General features: G+C 37.4%; 1 protein-coding gene across 1 annotated transcript in view; it reads left to right on the top strand.

Moving 5' to 3' along the window:
* Positions 1-27,187, top strand: part of LOC122811918 (beta-crystallin A3-like) — a 56,992-nt gene that overhangs the window by 3,118 nt on the left and 26,687 nt on the right. Inside the window, exon 2 of the mRNA XM_044084085.1 lies at positions 8,387-8,528. The gene's annotated coding sequence lies outside the window, so the exon portion shown is untranslated. The remainder of the gene's footprint in view (positions 1-8,386; positions 8,529-27,187) is intronic.

Raw genomic sequence — 27,187 nt, 5'->3', positions numbered from 1 at the left:
GTCTGTGTATATTCCTTGCTTGAAAAAAAATTGATGGTGAAAGAAAAACTGGAGAAAAATAAAAACAGATGGGTGAGGCATCTTTCACTTATTTTTCAATTCTTTTTCTGAAATCTGGAATGACATTGGCTAATGATTCCCTTTTTCATCCACATTTATTATTATTATTATTATTATTATTTACAAAGTTTGCAATTGTTTGACCCTAAGTAGGCAAGTTAAGACAGCAGTGCCTGAGAGGATTTGCCCCTACTAAAAATTCAGGTGTCAGATTAAATATACATCGCACATTTACCTTAAAATGCGGGAAACGAGAATGTGAACAACACATCAGAAAAATGCAGGTATTCGCTAGTGCTGCCTTCGGGATGTTGGTTTGGGGAAGGAAGCCTTTGTCTAGTACAATTCCACTCACAATAGCACTTATGCTCATGCATTATAACATTAAGTTAAACATTTTCAAGTTAAAAAATACTATATGATACAGGAGAGGTGTGGATAACCCATGAGAGAGAATGATAACTGATTTTACAATCACTCACCCTACCCAGCGTTTTTACAGTTTATTTTAAAAACAAAAGTTATCCAAGGGTAATTAAACATAGCAATGCCAAACATTTACCAGCAGATCAAGAGGAATCACTGGATATGTTTTAGATGGCCTCAGTGGACAATAAGCTTTCCCAGATATTAGAATGGCTTCCAGATGTTATTGATGGATGTGGTGGTATAGTACAAACAGGCTGAACAAAAACAATTGCAAATGTATGGATGGAAATGGAGAGTTCCAGGCTTAAACAGGAACTTTTGAAATTATAGCAGTTATTTTGGCAAGTAAAGCGAGTAGCTCAGACATTCTGAATGTGATCAGTTAGTAGTATTCTGGTTATATTTTATGTTTAATATTTTGTTTGTTCTTCAATTTGTGTTTGAATGTTGGTGCCCCACAATTCCATTGGAGTGGGTGGGGTGCATAAATTTGTATGCAAATTTTATGTTAATCAGTATACAGAGTTTGAGCCAGTTTTACCTACTTTTCATTGGCCTTTGTCCAGATATTTGATGCTTCCAGGTTGAGAGGTATGCATATGAACTAGTATAAGAACAAACAAGTAGGTTTAAATAGAAGTTTAAAATCAGATGACAAATGCAATTAACACATTCAAACACAATTCTGTTTCTCTCTTAATAAATGTTTGAAAGAGACAGTACCATTCAGACCTGGTGAAATATGAGCCTTCAAGACTAATGTCCAGTTAAATTCTGCTTTCTCAGTCATGTGTACAATGTCTCTACCTCTTATGTTCTCAAACAAAATTTCTAATATCCTAAATTTAAAATTATGCTGCATTCCTTGCTCAACGTTATGTTTAAAAACAGCATTAGTATGCATACCTCAGTTTATTTCTGAAATGCGGATAGATGTATGATCCTTTAACATCTGGTTAGTTTTACCTACATAATAACAGTTACACTGATCACATTTAGCTAGATATACTAGATTCCTGGTATTACAGTTCCTATATGCTTTAACTTTAACCACTTTACCAGTTACATGATGACAAAAAGTTTTACAAGTCTCTGTGTATTTACAAAAACACAATTACCACATTTATATGTGCCTCTTTTAGTGGAATTACTGGAATACCAGAAGTTAGGTTGCTCTTTATAACATAACATATGTTTCAGTATTTCTCTTATGTGAAAAACTAGGCAGATGGGTGACAAAATTACTTAGCTAAGGGGCATCTTGAAATAATTGCCAGTATTTATGTATAATCTGCTTAACAGAAAAGGTGTTTTTATTGTAAATCAAAATACACCTGACATTACATCCATTATGTTTGGTATTATTTATAACTTGTTTTGAGGAGAAAATAGGTTTTGCTAGAGAATTTCATAATGTTCTAATCTCGTCTCTTGCAGCTTCAACTTCATCCTTATTATAACCTCTTTCTAAAAAATCTACTGTCATGTTTTTATCTGTTTATCCATAGTAGAGTCATTTGTATTTAACTTTGCTACTCTTAGGAACTGGTTATTCATTACATTCCTAAAGGTGAACTGAGGGTGCATGCTACGTCTCTGTAATAAACCATTCCTCTTAAAAGGTTTCTTATACAAACTAGTATAAACACATCCTGTCTGAGTTTTACAAATGGTAATGTCTAAGAAGTCTATCTTATCTGAAGAGAAACATTTTTAAAACTCAAAAATTCACGTGTTTCAAATGTACTCATAAAATAAACTAATAACATTTTCACCTCTTTTCCAGATAATAAATAGGTCATCTACAAAATGGCAGTAGAATAAGACATTTTCAAAAAAATGGGGTTCTTAGAAGATAAAACATACTGGTGTTCCCATATGTGCATGACTATGTTTGCAAATGTATTTGCAACAGGTGTACCCATTGCTACACCTCACACTTGCTTATACATTTCTGTTTGAAACAAGAGAACATTATTCTGAAGTACCAGAGATAAAATTTCACATAAAGTATTTATATAGTGTTGCTCATACTCTGTAAACTCCAATAAAAATTCTTTCACTGACTGTATTCCTACGTCTATCGGTATAACTGTGAATAAAGAGTCAATGTCCAGTATTTCAAAAAACATCCTTTAAGTAATTTACACTAGATCACTCATATAAACTTTGTAGGAAGTCCTTTGTATCCCTTAAAATAGTACCTGTTCTATCAAAATTCTGTCTTAGTTGTGACTCTAAAAACTTTGAAGCTGGTTCTGTTACCCAACCCGACCTGAAACGATAGGCCTCATTGGCGGAGTGATAGTAGATTTATGGAGCTTTGGTATACCATAAATTACTGGTACCCTAGGGTTTTTTACTATCAGATATTCTAGTAACTCTTTACTTAACTGTTTTCAATACACAAGTCATGTAAAATTTTTAACACATGGTTAACAATAACAGTTTGTTCATGCTTAGTAATCTTAAGTGATAAAGAGAATTCTCTGGGAAAATGTGCCAGGAGTAAACAAAAGACAAAGTAATAGTAACCCAACCTGAGGTACAAAAAACACGGCAGACTGTAGTAAAATCTTGAAGATTTAATAAAACAAATGTGAGGTTACCGCTTTCAAACTTAAAGTGTTTCTTCAGCCAATGATAATTTCTATAAATTGACAAGGGGAGAGAATGAGGCACTGAAGCAACTAAGTGAGGACGATGATATTGTCATTAAGTCAGCAGACAAGGGAGGGGCTGTTGTAATTCTTGATTATTGCTATTATAGAAGTGGCATTTTTATCCCTACTCGCTAATGAGACTGTTTATATATACCTATTGGTGCTGGATATGTCAAGATACTGAAAAGAAGTATTGACAGCATGCTCCATGATTGTCTAACTAGCCATTTAATAACTTCTACTTTGTTTGATTATTTGACGGTGGAACATCCCACCATACCCTCATTTCAAGGACTCTCTAAGATTCATAAGAACTTCTTTAAACCACCCCTCAGGCCTGTAGTGTCTGGTAAGGGGTGGACTATGGAATCTTTGTGGAGAGATATCTTAGAAAAGTTTTGAATGTGATTCATTTTGTTTTAAGAGACACTAAGCAGCTTTTGAATGATTTTTATGTTTTTACAACACAGAATGGGCCGATTACTGACTGGTATTTAATAACTCTGTATGTGGAATCACTTTTTATGGTGATTCCCAATACAGTAGGAATTGAGATGACCAAGGATTTTTTACAGCAATGCAGTGACTTTTCACCAACACTGATAGATTTGCTGTGTTTGTTCTTAGAGACTGTTTTGGAGAATAATGATTTTATGTTTGATAATGCTATATTTCTCCAGATAGCTGGCATAGCTATGGGCACTGCTTGTGCCAATAGCTACGCCAACATGGTCCTGGCTTCTTGGGAAGGGAAATATGTTTTTTATGGACATGATTATATGCATTGCATCATGTTTTATAGATGGTTTGTGGACAACATATTTTTGTTGTGGCATGGCTCCTTTGAGAGTTTGCAGGAATTTATTACTTATTTATACACTACGACTTATTTTTTAAAATTCACTAGCAAACAGTCCTTATTCACCATAGATTTCCTTGATGTTTCTATAGCTAGGGATGCTAATGGTTCTTTCAATACAGGACTGTTTAGGAAGACCTGTAGGCACAATGCAGTTTTACAAAGGGATAGCATGTATCCTGCTTTTATTTATAAGAATATTTTGAAAGGTCAAACTCTATGGATGTCAAGATTGAATAATCTTAACTGGAGATTTGATAGTGATCTAACCTGTTTAACATCTGAGTTTAGACAGAGGGGATATCGAGAAAGAGAGATTGTGTACACACCATAATGAGCTTTCCAATATCCCAAGGGATGACCCACATGGACTTCCTATTACTTAATACTTTACTAGTGATGTAGAAGTGGTACATAGAGTTATTAGGTGTAATTGGTCCATTTTACAGACTGATGATACTATATGTGATGTGATTGGTTATAAACCTAGATTTAGGTACAAAAATGGAAAGTCATTGAAAAGGCAACTATGTTACAAATTACATCATGATATGGATAAAGGTCCTGGCTATGCACAGGGCATGAGGAAGTGCTATAGGTGTCATTTTTGTAAATATATAGAGATCTGCAACATTTTTATACACCCCCTTACTGGCTATGTATATATGTTTAAGGTATCAGCAGATTGCCGCACTCCTAATATAGTTTATCTTGCCAACTGTGTTGCATGAAATAGTTTCTATGTAGGTAAAAGCAACTGCACTTTATATGAAAGAATAAGGGAGCATTTGTATAGCACCCAGATGGGTGATATAAGGAATGCAATTGCTAAGCATACCTTAGAGACTGATGCTACCCATATTTGTCATTTTAGGGTGATAGAAGTGATTTGTGAGAGTCAACTTGGTGGTGATTTAAGGAACTACACAGAGCTGAGGGAACTCCATTGGATAGTTAATTTACAAGCTGATAAGTTACTTGGCTTAAATGGGAAGGGTTCTTTAAAACCTCATCTAAAATCTGGAGGTCTTCACCATTAATTAGTTACTGTTTGCTCTATTTGCTTAATCAATCAATTATGAGTATTATATAAGGATGTGCTTTTGCTTTGTTTTTATGGTCTGAAGAAGCAGTTTAAGTGTGAAAGTTCTAACCTCATGTTTGTTTTATTAAATCTTTGAGATTTTATTACAGTCTGCCATGTTTTTTGTGCCACAGGTTGGATTACTATTACTTTAGTAATCTTAACATAATCTGTAGTACAGAGCAGATCAGTCATAGCACTCAAGTAATAAGACGTATCTAAAACTACTACTCCACCGCCATTATCAGTCAGTTTAATTACTATATCAGGGTTATCAGGCGTGTGTTTGCTGCATACTCATCTTTAGTAAGACTGTAAAAACTAATTTTCCCTTTTGTTTACAGTACATAAATGTCTCTTACTACTACACATTCCAATATCTTAACTACATCATGATAAAAAGTCACAAAAGTACTAGAACGCCTAAAAGGTGGTATCAGGCACTATTCTTAATGAAGACATGATTCTAATCAAGACCAGTGGCTTTCCTGCCTCTAGCATATACATAATAAGTTCTATTTTGTCTCCCTGCATGCCCTTCTTGGTGAAGCACCTCAGGTCATTTATTCCTACATGGGCTACCACTAGGTTGTAGTCATACTTATCTCATTTAAGGGACCTTAGGACCCATGTGGCATCTTGAATTCTGGCACTGGACAAACATCTTACAGTTAACCTGCTTTTTTCCAGTCTGAACAGAGTGAAGTCTATACACCTAACTACAGAGTTACCTATGACTAAGACATTTTCCTGTATGTGGGCCTTACAGACTTAGGCCTGTTTCACTGGTGACTCTTGTCTGGTCCTTTTGGTGCTGCAGTATGTGGGACTGAAGTACAGGTGTTGCCTTATGCACTCGATGGTGATATCTTTTAGAATGTGTTTTAGGAGGCTTTGGCAACATTTTCTTCACAGCCTCAACATAAGTTATAGGTTTAGTGGTGTGTTGTGACTGATGTGATATTGTAGACGCATGATGCTTACTGATAGTGGGCTGATATAAACTGTTTGTTTCTGTTTTTCTTAAATATGAACATCTCTTGCAAATGGTACTACCATTTAGTAGAAGCAGTGAGCAGTCAGTAAGCATAAGGCAGTTGCTGCACTGCTGTAGAACACCTAATGTAAAAAGACTGGCAGCAGATGGGGTGACAGCAGACTGCTAAGCCATATTGCAAGAGTGGGAAGGGCAAGAATTGATCAAAGCACTCAGCGGTTGTAGGAAGACTGCTGTAATAGACCCTGAAGATTTATGGATGAAGCATTTAGGATGACACACTGAAATTAGCTTTGATGATGGCTAATCTCATAGTACATAGTGAAAAGTCAGAATAAGGTTTGCAAAAAATAATAAATAGTGGTAACCTGCATATTGGCTACTATCTGGCTACTACTGGTGCTGGTATTACTACAGCTAAACTCTGATAGGAACTAATGTCCGTTTGCAATCTCTCATCAAAAGCAAAAAGTGGCACTAATTCCCTGCTGGTTCCTGTGAAGTGGACGTCTATATCAAAATCACGAAAGATGGAAACCGCAAATACAAATAAGTCGACACGTAAAGAGCGAACTACCAGAAGAGCGAACAACCTATTGAGCAAAAGGCAAAACATCGAACAGATTTGTTTGGCCAGCAGTGCGATTCTGGGGATAAGGGAATATACCCTTTCCCCCCACTGTAGTGCAATCACGGAGTTGGCATATTTAAGTAGGGGGGGTGCGAGGGGTGCAGGGGGGGGCAAAAGTGTGTTATGTTACTTTTTTGTGCATAGTTTAGGTATACCTGTATGGTGCTGTTGGTTAGGGAAATCCGTTCGATGTTTTGGTTTTTGCTCACTAGGTGGTTCGCTCTTCTGGTAGTTCGCTCTTTACGTGTCAACGTATTTGTATTTGCGGTTTCTGTCTTTTGTGATTTTGATATAGACCCGTGAAGTGGATGTCAGGCTCTTTGGTGATCAGCAGTATCATCCAAAATGACTAGGGGTTTGTGGACTTGCCATGGCCTTCTCTTAGTAGACACCATGGACAACACCTACAGCAGCTCAGCACAAGGGAGCTAATCTGCACAGTGGTCCAAAACCAGACCAGGACAGAATCCAGCACAAGGTTACCTATGCAACCGCCTATGGCCTGATTCTGTCAGGGGCATGCCTACAAATATTAAAAAGAAAAGAAACTATCCCACTCAAATTTTCCACCAAGATTACCCGGGTCTCCTCCAACTTGGCTGAAAATCGAGTCACTTTCTGGCTGCTCTTTTCTTCTTTCTTTGGGGCAAATGTAGATAATCTGAGTTCATGAGAAACTGACTTTTGGTGCTAAAGCAGAATACAGAGTTGAGGTAAGCACAGTCCTTTTTATAAAAAAAAATCAGTACTGGCATTTACACGTGTGATTTACAGTCCTGTCATATTTTTGTTTTTAGGGTTATGCTGATGTGTGTATTTGTTTGACAGACAGAGACATTGGATATTTTTAACATCTTTATTGAATTATCACTTAAGACGTGGGGAACACAAATTTATATAAAATAAAACAAACTGTATTAACCTGTTCTCAGTTACAAACATTATGCACTGTATGTATTCTTTTGTATAACTATGATCAACAACATTTCATAAATTGCTCAACTCCTGCCTTCCCTTAAACCTTACTCCTCTTCTGAAACATTATTCTGCATGAATTGCTCCCACATTTTCCATTTTTTCTATGAAGGTTGGTGCTACCCTTTTCTAAAGATCGCACTTCCATTATTTTATCACTGTTACAATATTCAGTGTTTTAAATACAGTTGGTTCAGATTTTGATTTCCATTTTCTAGTAACTGCCTTTTTGGCAGGTTCCAGAATTAAACTTAACAAGGCCATACTATGTGTAGGCAATTCAGATCCTGTATCCCAGCTCAAAAATATTTCCTTAGTTACATCCATTTGATCACCCAATAGTACTCTGTACAGAATTTTTAATGTTTGCCAACTCATTACACTCCCAAAATATATGTTCCCAGTTATCTTCCCAATCACACCTCCAACATTTGCCATCTACCTGAGGAAAACTTATTTGGAGTCTGCTTGGGGTATAAAATGTCTATGTAAAGACTTTCAAGTAAAAAAATCCTTAATCTTCTTAACTTTGTTGTGGATTTGGGAGCCATACATATGTCCTCCCAATATTTTCTTGTGAATTGCTTAGCCACCCTCTCTTCCCATTCTTTTATAAACTTCTCTGATTGGTTCCTTTAGTTATGGTGCAATGTTTTATATGCCCTAATAATTATCCCTTTTTTAACAGCAGCTTCTGTTCTACATTCAATGAAAAACTCCACCACAGCAAGACTTTCACTTAGGAATAAAAACTTTGGACATCTTTGACCAATCTTATTACCTGGAGGACCTGAGCTAATCAGACAGCTTGGATAATCAGACAGCACTCAGTAAGTTCCTGGTAATATCATTAGTGTTTTATACATCATTTTTTTCTGTTCAAAAAATGCACATTGTTTTTTGTACCCTGACTTGTTTTTCAAAGCTATTCATTAGCTAATCTACCTTTTAGCAGCAGTGTCTGATTAAGTGACTTGGTTAGTCACACAGTAGAGAAAGGAAGGTAGAACTAATCAAACTCTGCACCCTTAACTACAAGAAGATGCTCATTAAGACCTTAGAGTTTTAATCCTCTGTACTAGTGTCCAGACCTTCATCCATTTCCTCATTAACTGATAAATTACTAAACTAATGTGTTTCGGCTTTTCCCGGTTAGGGGTCGCCACAGCGGAACTCTTTCCGCTAATGATTGGCAGTGGATTTTTACAGTGACAAGGTGTCAGCCCGACACCCAGTCTTCAAAGAAGGCACAACCATTCACACATGCACCTACCTGCATGTCTTTAAACGTCACTTGACCGCGGGGAGGACATGCAGACTCCACATAAAAGGCGCGCCAGTCAAGAATCGACAAGAGATCCTCTTGCTGTAAGGCAACAATGCTAACCACTGCACCACCGCGGCCTACTATTAACTGATAAATCACTGAAGGTTAAAAATCCCTGAGGTTTACAATCAATCAATAATACCAATCACTAACATTTCATAATTATCACTTTTAGAAAATGCATGTGGATACAAAACCTGTTGTTCTGTTAACTTGTTAAGAGAATTATAGTCTACCTCTTATCTGTCTCTGATTTTGGATAACATTTCTGATTTTGCCTCATATTTATAACCTTTTCATTGTTAACTAATTTTTCTGGTAAATCACTGAGGATCACAGTCACTCAATAATGCCAGTCATTACAGTTTCATAGTTTCTATTGTTCAGAAAATGCATGCCTATGCAACTCCCATTGTTCTGTTAACTTTTGAAGTGATTTATATCTATCTGGCAGCTAAGGCTCAGAAATGTTAATTAACTGCTCCTTGTAGTCAGTGGAATAGGGCTTGAATCCTTCCACCTCCATTTGCCTACTGTGTGACTTTAAAGTTACTTAAACAAACTATGTTCCCAGGTAGTCCCTGAAAATGGACACTTTGTCCATTGGGTTTACCTGGGTATCAAATATATAAAATACAGTTTAAAATGTGCTCCTTTTTGCTCCCCATTCTTTGATGGTTTTGTCAGAGTTCTTGAGCAGTTACTTTGATCAGTTCTTTGTAAATTTTGTGGTCTTCTGGCAAATTGTCACAGATTGTGGTCACTACATAATGACAACTATGTGAGTTTCAGACTTTGTATCTTTCAGAAAATTCTTCCCAACTGTGAACCATCGGTTGGGAAGAATGAGAAAGGACAATACACATACCAAGTTATGATAAGTAAATGACTCCTAATTAAGCACTCCTATGCATTATTAACATCGCATCTGACACTAAAAGCTGACATCACTGGTCAGTAAACAACAGCAGCAAGACATGAAACAACTTAATTTCAACTACCGTTTCTGTCTGCTGTCTGCTGTGTTACAAGCACTGTTGATAAACTGATACGCAGAGTAGTAGAATGTAAGATGTGAGATGAGTAGTTTGGATTCATATCAGGATGCATCACAACTGACCTGATGTTTCCAGTGAGACAGAGAGTTGAGAAGAGGAAAGAGTCCAACTGGGCATTCCCAGACTTGGAGAAAGCATATGATAAGGTCACAAGAAAGCTGATTTTGGCACTACTATGGTGATTCAAGTCCCAGAAACATTGGTAGAATCAGTGCAGGATTTGTACAAGGACCCAATGACTCAAGTACAAACAGTGTTCTGTCTCACAGAGGGGTTCTCAGTGGGAGCAAGTGTACATCAGGGTTCAGTTCTGAGCCCCCTGCTGTTCATACTGGTGATGGACTACATTAACAAACAGGTCAGAGGGAACAGATCAACGAAGTTGCTGTATATGGACGATGTCACATTACAGGCAGACTCTGAACAAGAACTTCAGCAAAGGATAGGAGAATGGAATGCAAAACTGAAGGCACATGGGATGAACCTAAGCACAGATAAGACAGTGTTAATGGCAGTAAACTGAGGGAATCAGAAGAAGCTGAGAATTAAGATGGAAGGGAAGATAGTGGAACAGGCAAATAGCTTCAAGTGTTTTAGAGGGGTGGTTGTGAGGAAGGGAAGTTTGAATGAAGAGGTCAACGCTAGAATCAGAGGGGCTGCAACCAACTGACATTGAGTCTCAGGTGTAGTCTATGACAGAAGAATGCCAAAGAAGCATGATAATGTATCGTTTATTATTCTAGGAAGTTTCTAAGTATATAAGATAAATATTAAAAAATATGTTCATGATTTTATATGTTTTTTGATTCTTGAGATAAGACTTTGATAGAGCAGAATGGAGCTGCAACAGGTTTCACTGGACGATTCTGATAGCAGCAAGATGAAATGCATTTCTGGGACATTATTTATAGCTTTATTGATTCACTTGATCCAAGGTAGATATCTGATGTGTACAAAGAGCTGTAATTGAAGAGTGTGTGTGTGTGTGTGTGTGTGTGTGTGTGTGTGTGTGTGTGTGTGTGTGTGTGTGTGTGTGTGTGTGTGTGTGTGTGTGGGTGTGTGTGTGTGTGGGTGTGTGTACATGTGTGTCTGTACAAATGCTTGGTTCTGGCATCTCAGAGTAGTTATAGTATAAACGAGAGAGAAGAGCTTGTAGGAAAACAGGAGAACCATCATACTCATATCCGCCATGTTCTTTAGGTATAATATTTGGTTTCTTTGTTTTGCTGATAATTGACCATGTATTTATTATTTGGTTTGAATAAACTAGACAGCAAGAAGTCTGAGTGTAATGCTAATATTTTAACTATGAATACATTTTGATTTAGCTTGTTTTTGCAGACATGTGACTGAAATGCACTGTATTGTCTGGTACTTGGTGTAGATGAATAAGGCTATGAGCTGTTAATGAGAGGTTTCTTGAAGTGCAGGGTTTGATTCCTACATCCTGTGTTTGTTTTATGGGTGACTCTGACCAAATCAATTGTCCAGACAGCACTCATTCTAGAGCTGCTCTTGAATAAAGGGCACTTGTATCCAATGAACTGTCAAAAGCTGTTAGCAAATGTGTTGCACATTTGTCTTTTGAACAGCTTCCACCTTCACATAGCTGCTATAAGCTATTTATTTACAAATTCTGGCATATGTGTTATAGTTAAATGGGTTGCCAAGTGCATTTTCAATTCATTTGAATTTCAAGGCAAGTGAAGTTTTCTGTTGATTGTGCTAAGTCTGTTTTTTCTTTTATTTAGAAAAATGTCTGTCAGTGATTTATTTGCAAAATTTGAAATAAAAGTTTTAAATTAAACCAAAATCTTTGTGATCCTTGTAAAACTAAAGAACAAACTAGTATGTGCATCAACATGTTTGAACAGAATTTTATGCTAAATGGGGAGAGACAGCCATGTAATGGTATACTGGTATGGCTGGGGGAAGGCAGTCAACTAGTCTCTCTAGACCCCCATTTGATCAAGATCTGGACCTGATTTTCATTAGTGCCAAGTATGTACTCGCTGAGTCTCTGCTTAAAACTGTTAAACCTCAGCCTATACACGGGCTTTGTGCCTAATGCCTGCAGAAAACTCACTGTGGCTTCTCTGCACAGGGGTGGCCCCTCTACAGACCCAGGGAATTATATGCCCATCAGCCTCACTAACCTTATATATACAAAGTCATAGAATGTATCATAGCAGAACTCATTTATACAAGACATAGGCAACTTAATTGATTTTGACCCTACTTAGTTTGGTTTTCTGAAGGACAGGTCTTGTCTCATGAACCTGATAAATTTCTTTGCAAATGTTACAGAGGCTGTAGACATGGTCACTCTATGCATACCGCTTATCTTGAGCTAGCCACAGCTTTTGTCACTATCCTCATGCTAGTATTATTGAAAAGTCAGACAAAGCCCTTATTTTCCACTGGATTGCAAATTGGATATCCAACACATCCCAAATGGTAAAAGTCACTGGTGCCCTCTCTGAATATAAACTTGTAACTAGTGGGGTACCATAGAGATCAGTATTGGTCCCTCTCCTGTTTGGTATTTATTTTGCAAACATCCAAGCCAATATCCCTGAAGTGTGGTGAGCAAATGTGCTGATGAATGCAAGCTGGGCACTGCTATTCAGTCATCCACTGATATTAAACTGCCTCTGCAATGACTGGAATATACACATTCCTGGGGTACTGAAAAAGGTCTCAAGCTAAATGCAAAAAAGTACAGCATAGTGGCATGTGACAAAAAAGCTTCTCCCACTTCATATGTTATAAGCAGTACTCATCTTCAAATAGATATAATCATAAAATATTTGGATACTTACATAGATGACTTTCTCTCATTTGATTATTCCTTCTAATCTGTCCAAGATAATTTCTAAGGAAATATCTTCAGGATCCAAAAAAGTAATCTTGCCCTTATCAGACTCTTCGTTGAATACTTTTACAACTTGGGATGTGTGAATGACTTGAAACGTACCTCACCGGACAATATGAAGAGAGACATGACTTGAGCTCTCTGAATGTGTCCCAGGCAGGTATGTCCCTAGCCTTGATCTGCATTCTACCATCACCTAGGATGATACCACAATATAAACAAAAAATGATTGACTTCAACAATTGGCATAGTTTCTGGTGTCATTCTAAGGGGATCCAGTTCCTGTCAGCCTGGGATGACATGGTAGACAGATCACGCTACTTTGCCAGAGATGATCTTCACCTGTCATCTTTAAGCTTTCAGATATTGGCAAAGGCACTTGCCTCCCCCACAGTGCTTTTTTTAGGCAATGTCCCAAGAACAAAATTTCCGATATGAAAATATATTCCATAAATAAACTAAGGGTTATACTGCTAAATACTAGGAGTTCAAATCAGAAGCTGCACTTTCTGGAAGCACTCCTCCCCTGCAGAATGTTGACATCTTTGCAGTCACAGAAACTTGGTTCAAGGCCACAGAGAGTATGCCAGCTTTGCAAGGCTACAATACCTTCCACACTTTCAGACCACAAAATGACCATGTTAGAACCAAAGGAGGAGGAGTATCAATGTTCAAGATAAATACACCTCTAGACTGGTTAGACAGGCTAACTCCATGGAGTTATTCCTAGTTTAAAAGTAGGAAAGCCCCCCTTCAATTCATCGTTAGTTATAGGCCCCCCTCCATGAACCAAGATACCCACAATTCTTACTTGGACCTACTTGAGTCACTCCAGTTACAACCTAAAACCCTAGTTATGGGTGATCTTAATTATCCCACCCTCAACTGGGAAACTTATTCGAGTACCAATATGTTTGCACAAAGGTTCCTGGACTTCATTAACACAAATGTCCTGGAACAAACAGTATGCATTCCCACAAGGGACTCGAATGTGCTTGACCTGGTTCTCACCAACATGGGTGACCATTGCTCTGCCACAAGTGTAGGACCCTCACTGGTTTAATATGATCATAAGTCAGTCACATTTGAAGTAGCAATAACACTTGAACTCCTCTCATGAGAAGTCAGGTTAAAAATTTCACCAAAGCTAATTATAGCCTCCTAAGAAATGGTATAAACAGCTTTTAAGCTCCTGATCCAACAGATGACAATGCCAATTATACTAAGGCATACACAAATACTCTGTATATACACGTATAGAATTGTATAGACACAGCTGTACCAGACAGGATCAATGCAAGATCCTCATGAAAAAACAAGCCCCCCCGGTGGACTTCTAGCATTAATAGGTTATACAACAAGAGGAAGAAGTTACTGTCTAAGAATAAAAAAAGAGAGGTCCCAGCACTGGAAGATCACCATCCTCTGCTTGAACAAGGAACTAAGACAGATTGTAAAATCCTCTAAGGGTAACTTTGAAAAGAAATTAGCAACCATAGCTAAAGATAACCATAAGGCATTCTTCAGCTACATCTGTAGCCTAAAAGGTAGGTCCCAGATGTGCACTGAACTAGTAGTAGATGGCACCATGACCACTGATCTTGTGAAAATAGCTAATCTGCTGACAGGTTTGGTAAAAATTTCACCCTGTCCCCTCCAAACATATCCCAAAGCATACCTTTCACATCTCCACCACCTTGCATCTCCGAAGAGCAGGTCATTAATGCTCTTACAAAGGCCAAAATACAGCCTCTATGGGACCTGATGGCATCCCAAGTTGTGTTCTAAAGGGTCTAAAACATGAACTAGCAACTCTGTTAGGTGCTCTTTTTAAGGTTAATGAAACAAAATGGATCTTAAGGTTGAGGGCAGACATAGGAAGAGGTTTAAATGATAAAGTTCTTATGAAACAAGTTCTAAAAGCTAGACTGCTTAAATAAATGGAATTTTTGTTACTGCTATAGTATCTTGTGATCTTATAAATATAAACGTAATTACATGTAAACATTTTTTCATTGTCATATGATAATTTTAAGATAAGATGTTATTTATATAAATTTGTTTATTAGTGGAATATTTATATCTTGGAATTTTGTGTGTAATTTTTATGTAGTTTTATATAGGATGTGTTTTATTAAATGTATATTTATATTTATATTTATGACTATATGTCATAGCCATTTGAAATATTAGGTTTTAGTAGAATATGATATGTACCTTTAAGATAGGTCATTATTCAATTTATTATTGCATTGTATAAAAGAAAGGAGCATTGCAGAGTGTTACTATATGTCTGAGGAAGCAGTGGGTTACACTGTGAAAGCACTCACGTTTTATCGTGTGTCTTTTTCTTCATTATTTTACCTTATATGAGACTGCCATTTGTTTGTCCAGCACCTATTTTCTCTAATTTGTGGACTTTGGAACCTTTTTTTGAGTGTTGAGACATTAATCCAGCAGCAGCAGGTTTCTTCTTCAATGCTCTTACAAAGGCCGAAACACAGCCTCTATTGGACCTGATGGCATCCCAAGTTGTGTTCTAAATGGTCTAAAACATGAACTAGCAACTCTGTTAGGTGCTCTTTTTAACCACAGCCTGAATACTGGATTTGTCCCTGCAGAATGGAAAACAGCAACCGTCATCCCCCTTCACAAAGGGGGTACATTAACAGACCCTGGGAACTATAGACCCATAAGCTTAACCAGCCTTATATGTAAGGCAATGAAACAAATCATCATTGACCTTATAAATATGACTATAGGTAAAACCCTAGAGCCATCCCAATTTGGCTCTATCAAAGGTAGGTCATGGTTGTTAAACCTGGTGGATTTCTTTAAAAATGTCACTTAGGCCATAGACAAAGGTAAATCTGTGCACGCAATCCCACATTTGGGCATCAATGACAAACTGACCCAGCTGAATATCAACCCTTATGTCATCAGGTGGGTTGCAAACTGGCTCAGCAATAGATCATACTCTGTCAAAGTTGGGGACTTTACGTCTACAAGCAGACCTGTCTCCAGTGGGGTCCCACAGGGATCGGAGCTGGGCCTTCTATTGTTTGGAATACAATTCTCAGAAGTTCAGGCCAAAACAGAGTGAATGTGGCACACTAAGTTTGCCAATGACTGCAAACTAGATGCAATCAGCGAATCCTCTAATGATGTCAATATACTCCAAGAAGGGCTCACACAGATTAATCACTGGTGCCAAAGCCATGGACTCAAACTCAATGCAAAAAAATGCATTATCATCCCATTTGACAGAAATGATAGCCTTGAAGACTATCATATAAATAATAATACCCTAATTTCCAACTCAGTTGTAAGAGATTTGGGAACACGGGTGGACTCTGGCCTTAATTTTGACCACAACATGTCTACTGTGGTAAGAAAGATCTTCTATGTTGCACGCATCATAAGCAAAGGCATTGTCTTGAGAGTGAAAGAAGTTATATCTCCCCTGTACTCATCTCTCATCAGGCCAGTAATAGAGTACAATGCTCCCTTTGGTATGTACCTTACCAGGCACCTGCAGCAACTTGAGAGACTTCAGACATTTTAACTTAAGAAAATTCAGGTCCTCCAACACGTCATACACTGACAGACTTAAGTCACTGTCACTGTACTCAGTAGCATACAAATTAATTAGAGGTGACCTGTGCCTGGTTTATAGAGCAATCTCCTATCCAAACCTAATGGAAATGCTGCACATCCACAAGTCAAACGTGACAAGAATCATCTGCTCTAGGGACCTTAACCTGGCTTGCAACATAAATAGGACCTGCTGGAGAGACAGATATGTCTCCCAGAGGTGCCACTCCTCTGGAACAGGCTACCAATTCACATCAAACAGAGCTCCTCTGACTCCATTCAAGCATAGCCTGAATGTCTGGGAAACCATAAATTTTGGCCGGGGATTTCACCTGTGACCTTCTTAGATATGGGCAGTCATTGCTAGGATAGATCTTGAGGACAGACAATTTTGGAGGGTACATACAGCTAAGCTTGTAATGACCCTTGGGTCAATAGCCTAGCAACCTCCTATGAACCTAAGCCTCCTTTGGTATGTACAAATGCAAGCATATTGTTCAACTGGAAAAACCCTAACAAGTTTTAACAAAAAAAAAAAAAATAATAAAATAAGTCTTTGAATCCTTTAACTGTCTTGATATATTAGTAGAGCTCTTTCTATACACATTTGCTTACCAGTTGCTCTGAGGTGACCTGAAAGACCCAATCCTATTTGACCTCCTACAACTTTGCAAAAACACTACCTTGGCCAACTTTCCCCTAGTCAGTATAATTAACATCTTGGCTCTCCCCTGAAAATGGGGACCACTAGCCTTGTGAGACTAATCCCGTTAATAAAGAATAAATAAAAGCAAATATATGAATTCTTTCACATCTTTTACTTTTTATAAAGGAGACAGTAGTTCCTGTGTATATTAAACATTCCATAAATGTATTATTTACCATACAACTAACATAAGGTTAATTCTGATCTGGTGGGAATAAAGAGGTAACAGTTACATTATTAATTTCCAGTTTATCTCAGTACATCACGTAGGAGTAGGTGGTGACTGTTTGATTTGCATTTTGTGTGCTATCAGAAAATACACTCACTTGAGAACTTAGCTGTGTAGGTGGACAACTAGGGCACCAAGCTTTCCAGTGGTGTGGTTGCTTACAATAATTACTATTTATCCCTCCTTGTGTCATATTAATCATCCTACCCGGAAGCATTTCTGGTCTCACACTTTTTGCTCTTCCTTCTTCCCTTCCCCTACCTTTGCTTTCACAAGGGGAATAATATTCCATCTGTAGCGCCATTAACCTGTCAACAGTTGATTCTTTCTTTACCTAAGGATTCACAAAAAGATCCAGTTGCTAAAATATCATTTAGTTCCTTCCTTTCCCAACTAACTCCCACCTTTAGAAAAAGGTCTTAGTTTAGGCAAAAGACCTCAGACAAAAAAGGCTATAAGCTTGAGTTTCAATAACATCATTTGGAAAGCCAGAATGATTTTCAAATACTTCAGCAAAAGAGGTTTTCCTTATTTTTCTTATAAGATGCATTTTAGACCAACTTTGTAGGCAACCCTTGTTTAGCAGCACCAGTTGACATTTTCCATTCATTTGGCAATCCTGTCCCTGCAGGATCTTCATCTGGCCATTCTGTCTTTGCAATTAATTGTGATTGGTCATCCGCAGCTGGAATCATAGACCTCAATAATGGATTTAAATCAACCAGCAAGGATTTAAAAAAATGTATCATTACACCTAATTCTTGCTGAAATTTTGCTGAATCTTTTCTAATGTCATTACATTTCAATCAACAGTGAGTGACTAAGAAACATGCATACACTGTATTTGTGCAATGGGTAATATTGCTTTTCTTAAAGGAAAAAGATGGATTTTCTTCTGTCACAACTGTTTTTAGTACAAGTAGCAAAGCCTTCCTCATAATTTTTCTGCTGCCATTACATTGTCAGGGGTTTCTTCATTTGCCTCTTCCTGCACTTGTTTTACTAACTGTGATTTTCAGTTTGAGATGACAATCTTGAGTTTACAGAGGAGTTAATAAAATGACAGTTATTATTTTTGGTTCACAAGAGTTTTCTGTCTTTTCTTTTTTTCATACTCATATTAGACTAACTTAACTTTAACTTTAATGATTGTCATATAACTTGTATCAGTTCTTAACCATTGTTTTTTATATATTTACTAATTTGTTATAATTATTTAAACTTCAAATGTTTTTGCTTCCTTTTTGTAGATTGTAAAATTATTGTTCTTAAAATGTTTTGTAATAATTTGGAGCTTTTCTCCCTGGGCCTCTTCTGAAAAGGGACTTCTACCCATTTGAACTTTTCTGGTAATTAAATGTCAATAAATCAGTAAATAACTAAATATATATTCTTTTCCTTAAATGCATTTTGCAGCTGTGATTGCATCACCTCATTTGTTTGTTTCAAATGTCTGACAACAGAGTAGCCTGGTTCCATGGCACCAAAGGACGGTACCTTTCCTGCAGCACAGGTGACCAGGGTTCAATTACTCATCCTAGCACAGGAGGAGTCAGGTAAGGAGGGGGAAAATGAAAGGGTGGGGCCCACTTGCCTCTACTGGGAGGTGCGGAGGGGTGTCCAAACATGGGGGCACATGAAGTGGCTTGATTCCCCCGGTGCAGACTAAAGAAACCGCTGTCATATGCTTCAAGAGGAGAGGTAGGGTTGTTTTGGAAGGAAAGCCTCTTGCAGGAGTAAGGAGATGTTCTCTCTGGTTAGCCCACTGCATGCCCCCTTCTTGGTGCTTAACTGACTGCATGTGGGGAAGTATGGCTAAAGGGGAAAAAAAAATTTCAAGACACTCTTAATAACTGTCTGAATGATGGCTCCTTCCAATCAGCTGTCACCCTAGTGATGGTGAACAAGTGGTACAATTGGCCAGGAAGGGGATGATGATCAACAGACCAAGGAGGTAAATGGAGTAAAAAAAAAAAACATTTGACTACAGAATGTTGTAAACTTTCTAAACCCTCTTAATACCAGTATGAAAAAAAAGCCATTCACCTAGAAGCACTTTGGTACCCCTAGATTCTTACATACTGTTCTAATAATAACATTTATCAAGATCAAATCTTCCTTCCCAAGGACACTTTCTATTCATCCTTTTCAGCATATTTAGGTATGTAGTCACAATTGCTATTTGTATAGTTTTTATACATGAAAAATACAGGTGTCCCTTTGGGAGGCATTTTGAGCTTACCATCAGCCCCTGCCATGTTTACTGTCTTTTGCATAAGGAAAAAATGATTAGGAAATCTTGATTAGTACTGTAGATGAGAAGGTTCAGTAAAAGCATTGTCACCTTATAGCAAGAGGTTCTCTGGTTGGATTCTTGGCTGGGGAGTCTTGTGGGTAGAGTCTGCATGTCCTCCCTATGTTCACATAGGTTTCGTCTGGGTGCTCCGCTTTCCTCCCACATTACAAAGACATGTAGTAGGAGGATTGGACAGTCTAAATTGAACATAGGTGTGAGTGTACATGTGAGTATGCTGTATGGAAGAACAGCCACAGCAGGGCAAGACACCTGGCAGTATGAACCTTGGCTCTGGATTATTGTCACTGCTAAAGTGACATCCCAACCACATGTGCAAAAATGGGAAAAGGAGTTGTGGGTGGATGGATGGACAGATAAAAAGGTTCAGTAAGGTTGCTCATCAACTCCACAGAATATGGATACATCTAACTGTGGTGAAGGCTTCTTAACATGAATCACTTATTCACCTTTGTCCATCCAAGATCACTACTGAGACAAGTGATTACTCCTCCATAGGGAAAAGGAATCAAAAAAGAATCACTCCTTTTGTCTGTCTAGAGAAAGATGAACTGGTTCATCTCTCACGGCCTGCGGAAATGGTCATTCATATGAGAACACATTCGCTGGACACTATAATTTTAAATTCCACTTACAGAATATTAATTTCTCTTAGCATATAGCTTTTTAACCCAACAATTGCAAAAAACAAATACATATCTGTCAGCAAAAGAAATAACAATATCTAATTGAATTCAAAGACTAGTCAGGCTACTATTTTTCTTCTTTTCTTCTAACTACATGCACATATTCTAGAAGTACTTAACTTGGTTGTTGCTCATCTGGCAAAACTCCTCTGAAATACATGCACACCCCCACATTATTTTTATTTTTAAGTACTACAGCTTTATAATCTCACTTTAAGATTATACCAGTTCACTCCTAATAATCTTTATGGGGACATATAATAAGTCTGAAAACAACTACTGTCAATAAAGTCAACACAAATATAATCATGTTTGCTTTTCTAGTTCTGTTTACTTTCAAATCACCTTGCAGAGTGATGAATTAGCCAGGGTTTAGCTGTTTGCTGTTTAATCTGCACTTCTGAGCTGCTTTCACTGTGGTTTTACGTTAAGAATTCCAGGATCATTCATTCTGTGGCAGAAGGTGTTTACCTGGTCTGTCTGAGTTAGAAATCACTTCAGGGAGTTCACTCCTAATAATCTTTATGGGGACATATAATAAGTCTGAAAACAACTACTGTCAATAAAGTCAACACAAATATAATCATGTTTGCTTTTCTAGTTCTGTTTACTTCCAAATCACCTTGCAGAGTGATGAATTAGCCAGGGTTTAGCTGTTTGCTGTTTAATCTGCACTTCTGAGCTGCTTTCACTGTGGTTTTACGTTAAGAATTCCAGGATCATTCATTCTGTGGCAGAAGGTGTTTACCTGGTCTGTCTGAGTTAGAAATCACTTCAGGGAGCTCAAAGCGTGGTCATTTATTGGCTAGAGGGAATAGGAGTCCATTTTCAAGCATTTTCTCTACTATAAATCAGGCAAGTTTACGAGCTCTGTGTTCACTTACAGAGAACTCTGCAACACATTTCAAGTGTCTCAACTGTATCCCAAGCCAATCAAGCTAATATAAGAATATATTATTGATTTACTGCACTTGTACTTGCTTTTTACAGTGATCATTACTGCTTTTGAGCATTTTAAAGCATTTATTTAACTCATTCAAGCCTATATCACCTTTCTGTATACTTCTAGTTAACCTTCATAGCTCCTTACGGCATCCAGGCCTCTCTTGGGTCTGACTTTATAACTAAGTGACTTGCCAGCTTATAATAGGCAGAAATAGGAAGAGGAAGGATTCATTAATAAAATGACACTAAGATTGTTATCTAGAATGTCCCAAAGTGGAAAGGCTATGATTATATTAAGCTTGTTAAGCTGATTTTTTAGAAAATGCCCTGGAATGCAAGGCTGTGTGCAGGCATTAATAGGTGCAACATTCCACACCAGGTGTTAATGAGTTAATTTTATGGGAAAAATGGTCATTTCTCTGCTTTTCTAGTTCTGCTTGCCTCCACATTGCCTTGCAGAAGGATGAATTTGCCAGAGATTAGTTGTTTGGTAGTTGGTTGTTGTTTAATCTGCACCTGAGAGCTGCTTTTGCTATAGTTCTATATGAAGAAAGTCCAGGATCATCCATCTTATGGCAGGAGTTTACCTGGTGTCTCTGAGGTGAATCAATCCAGGGAGCTCAAAGTGTTTTTTTTTTTATTGGCTAGAGGGCATAGGAGTCAATTTTCTGGCTTTTTTTCTCTGCCATAAATCAGGCAAATTTGCACAGAGCTGCTATTGAGCTGCTGAAGTTAGCAGTGCTCTCTATAGTAGCAAATGCCTAGACAGTAACATTTCCATATAAAGTTAGGATTAGGTCTGAAACCTGTTAAACAGTATTGCATTCTGTGGAATTAGGCTTAGCGCACCTAGTTTGTGCATCGAATAGACTACCATCACCTAGCATTATATAACATCTTGCACTTAAGCCCAGGAACTACCCTAGGAGACTCCTGTTAAAACCTAATGCTTAATCCTAAACAACCCAAGTCTTTACAGATCTGAACAACATGGATATGCAATTCCCAAATATCTCTGTGGTCAGCTTTGTAGGTTTGGGCATCCTAAGGCAATGTAGCAATTCTCTCATGTACTGAGAGAAACAGTTAATCATTAAAAAAAAATAACACAGTATGCAACAGATGCGAATACACAACTTCCTTGGAGGCAAAAATCTTGCATACAAACACACACACGCACACACACACACACACACACACACACACACACACACACACACACACACACACACACACACAGATTGTCTCATGCTGAAGCACTTAAAAGAAACCTTTCCAAGTCTAAAGACCTCCAAAGCCACGTAACAGCAATGCTGCTCCTCAGCAGTCACTGAGACACACACCAAAAGCAGCACCAAACATTTCACATATGCCTACACCTAACAATTTCTCAAGTGCAAAGCCCATAAGGCAAGCATATACACTTGTCATTGGAGACTGCATTGTGTAACACACAACTGCCCCACTCATCAGGTTAGCCAAGCAGAAGATAATGGTTAGTTGCCTATCTGGAGCCAGGATCCATAATATCATGAAGTCACTCAAGTCACTGCACCCCAGGTACCAATATGAATCTATCTTAGTCCATGTGTCAATTTTCATTTTAGCTATATAAAAAACATTACATGGTTAAGAACATATCAGCTCACATTTATCAGATATTAGAAAAGGCATTGAAACGAATGCTCTTTATAAACATATACAGAATATGGGAAGTAATCATAAGTTCAAGCTTTGGGTTCTACAGATTATTTATTTAGGAGTGCGTGTAAGGATATTTTAATAAAAAACAGAAATGGCAGTGTATAAACAGATTAATTATTTTAGAGCAGATGCTAAACCTGGTCTTAACTATCAGAATAGTATTAAATCTGTAATTAAAAATAAGCATGATTGTATATGAATATATCTGGGCTGTGTGTGTATATACATTTTAATTATGCATATTTTAAGTATGTGTAGCTTAGTTATATAGATTTTTTATATGTGTTCTTATATATGTTTTTATAATTGTCTATTTACATAAGTATTTATTGCATAGTGTACTTTAACATAGTTTATCATGGACTTGACTTTAATGGTTAATAGGCTGGTGAAGAATATACGTTGTGTTTATTGTAGGGAGTCTTTATGCATTAACCTTGCTCGAAAGCTTTGCCATTGTGGCTTATTTATTTGCTAATAAACATCTTAGCTGACAGAGTGCTCTCTGTTGTTTCTTTGTCACATGCATAAAACAAACAGCACCAGAAACACTAGATCCAGGTAGCTGAACTTTGCTTATGACATTAAAAAAACGTGCTGGAGAGACATACATGTGTCCCAAAAGATCCCTGAATTATGGAAAAGGCTTCCCATCCATGTAAAACAGAGTTCATCTCTGACCCTATTCAAACAAACCCTTGACAACTGAATGGGAAGTTATAAATTTACTCCCAGATTGGCTCCCATGTCCCTTATGGACAGAGGCTGTCAATAAGAACAGTATTGTCCTAACTAATAACCCCCCAACAAATCCTTATTTACCTCCCTACTACCATAATCCTGCCGTCAAATAGACACCCATAATACTCAGGACCAAAATGGTTTGAGGTCTGTGGTAGGTTTGTAAGGGCCCTAGTGGTTGCTAGCTTAGTAACAACCTATGAACCTAAAGATGATTATGACTAGGTCTCTGATCAGAACCAATTTATTATGTCAAGAAAATCACCCTGAGAGTGAACATGAGAGAAGAATCTTGACATCCATATCAATTATTATTTATTATTATTTTATTTATTTACATTTGTTGACCGGCAAAATACGACTGGACGCAGGTCCTTTTTCAGTGGAGGCCAGGGGAGAAAAGCTCCACAATAAAGCTGAATTTAGGTATATGATTACAAGAAGTAGATGTGGTTGTATGTATAAAAGTAACGTTAATACAACCATAGTTCCTGATAAATAACACGGTACATACAGTACTCACATAATATCTGTGCCATCTAAGGTGACATGTATTCTAAGAATTAAATAGCAGTTATTCACATTGTTACAGTAAAAAAATTACAGCAGTATTATAAATAATAAGCTTTCAAGCATCAGAGTTGGCTGTAATCAAAGGTAGTTAGTGGGGTGGAAGAGAGGTTGAGGGTGGATGGAGTGGGAGATGCTAGTGAGGAGGGTTACAAGAAAAAGCTTAAGAAGCAGTTATGATAAGAAAGACCCAGTCATAATTATTTCGTAGTGTGTGAAGTGCCAAAATTATGCACTGATTTGGGAAAAAGGTAAATGCCTAGTATGAGAGTTAAATCTTAACAGCACTTGGGGATGGTTACCACTGTTTAAGTACCCCAAGTGCTTTTGCAATCAGATCTCATGCTAGGAACTAACAATGGAGAGTGTTAGCTGGCAAAGGACAGAGGTAAATGGTAAAACAGCTTAATTTCCGCCTGTTGTGCATGCCTCTCAATTGGCCCTGACTTGGTGTCAGATCTTTTTACTCTGTTCCCATAATTTTTTAATTTTCTGGTAAATCACTGAGGATTACAGTCAGTCAATAAAACCCGACATTACAGTTTTATGCTTCTTATTGTTCAGAAAATGCATTTTCTTAAACATTTTGTACTATTTACTTATTAAGTGAATAAGAGGAATATTTAAAAATTGATTTTGATCCTTTGTTCCCTCTATTACTTTATCATTTGTCCAAAATTCTTAAGCAAAGAAGCTGAGAGCTATGCTGCTGTCTCTTTGACGCATTTAGTTTATGGGCCAGTAAAACTCTTTTGCACTCCTAAACTTTTTTTTCCATAACTGGTCATGTGAAGTGGATAAATCTCCATGCAATGCAAAGAATTATGATAGGCTCACTAAAGATGATGTGCTCCCTTCATAGATGCCTAAACATTCACCTCTAAGGTTTTACTCCTCAAGTGAATTTCTTGGCATCTATGTCAAGAATACATAATAAGCTGGATATAATCAGAGACCCAATCATAATCCTGCATGCAGTGCACTGAGCTTAACTTGCTGCCATGTACAACAGTCGGAAGAAAAAATATGTGTGTTACAGCTTTTTTATCACTCCCACACAGACAGCAGCCATCACAGAATAATATCGGGAAGCGTGGAAGAACAAATAAAATTAAAATATGTTAAACACTTGACACCAAATGCTTTAGCATTTTGAAATGCAAAGCACAGGAAATGCAAAGAGCTTTAAGAAATGTTAAACACTTAATTCAGCCAAGTGCATAACCTGTTGTAAAGCTCTTTGCACTTCTTAGCGCTGACCTTTGTGGCTGGTGATCACAATTAATTCTGTAGTGTGACATTAGAGCTTAACAGCAGTGAGAGGTGCTTAAGAAAAGAAACTTTCCGATGTTTGAAAGGTGTTTAACAAGCCTGCCCTTTCCCTGTTTCACAGCATAACTGCAGTGCTACATATACTACAAGAGCTTTATGAATTGGTTACTCGACCGGTGGGTGAAGAATGAGCCCAGAGCTTCAGTTGCCCAAGGTTCAACCCACCAATGATTAGAGTTTTTCCACAGGAAATCACTGTCGGCAAGTTCTGCCGGCAGTGATTCCCTTTCTGTGGGAATTTTTCTCCTTCTTCAAGTTGGTGAGACCATGGATTTGGTAAGTTTGAAGGGAGTGGGGGTTGTCCCCCCACATGGGGTTATGGGGGCCTTTCCCCCTGCAAAATAAAATAAAATAAATAAATAAACAAACAAACACACTTTAAAAATTGATTTGAGGACATTTTTTTAAGGCGAATAAAGTTTGGGGATTCTGATCATCGGTGCATTCAGTTTCATCCACTCATAGTAGAAGCTTATATATTACCATCTTAAAGTTATTAATAGCAATTACACTGCATAAACAGGCAAATTTTTAATTTCTACGAGTCTTTAACCCTAGTAATAACTAATGTCTACAATATTTTTGCCAACCCCATACCCTGGAGAATCCTAATGTACATAAGAACTCTCAGTCATACACACATTCAGCTGAATACAATACCTGCGCCCTGCAATATTAGATATCTAGCTTGTCTGGCCATTTCACTAGCCAACTCTTCCTGTAGAGTATTCTTCTCTATTGTCAATTGTTTGACAACATATTTAAAAAAAAGTCAGCTAACTAACCAACCTTGCATTTCTCTTTAAACTGAACATATTGTGTATTTAATTCAATGCATACCAATGCAACACTCAGTGCAATGGTGACATCATCACACATCCCATACATACGCATAGCATCAGTTTGTATAAATTCATCACTCTCTGCATTGCAGTGTATGCAACATTCATTCTGTGTTATAGCACCACATATAAAACATTAGCCATTCCTACATGTTATTCTTAGATCTAAACATATAAATTCTACAGTACAAATTTTTTCCTAAGTTCTTATTAGTTTTCATTAACAGAACCATCAGAGGGCGCTATATTAAAAGACATGCACCAAACAAAGTTAGTCATGGGGCGGCTCAAAGGTTTTAATTTAATAATATATAAACTTAACTACACATACAGTAATCAGTGCCTACTTTTTAAATATATGCGGTGGAGTACAAGTTAAATCAAAGAAAAATAGCTTACTTCATTCATCAGATAAAAAAGAAGAAACACACAAACACTTTACTATGAAGTATCTTTCAAAATAATTGTTCAATAAAAATATAAGGCAGAAACCTAGAAAAGTGCATCCAGGAGTAAATCACATTTACATCAGATAATTAAATTCTATCTTTTCAAAACAGAATTTA

Source organism: Protopterus annectens, chromosome 9.part0, assembly GCF_019279795.1.
Source record: "Protopterus annectens isolate FY-2018-M chromosome 9.part0, PAN1.0, whole genome shotgun sequence".
Taxonomy (NCBI): domain Eukaryota; kingdom Metazoa; phylum Chordata; order Ceratodontiformes; family Protopteridae; genus Protopterus; species Protopterus annectens.
Note: the sequence above shows the minus strand (reverse complement) of the source record. Positions and strands in the feature narration are given on the sequence as shown.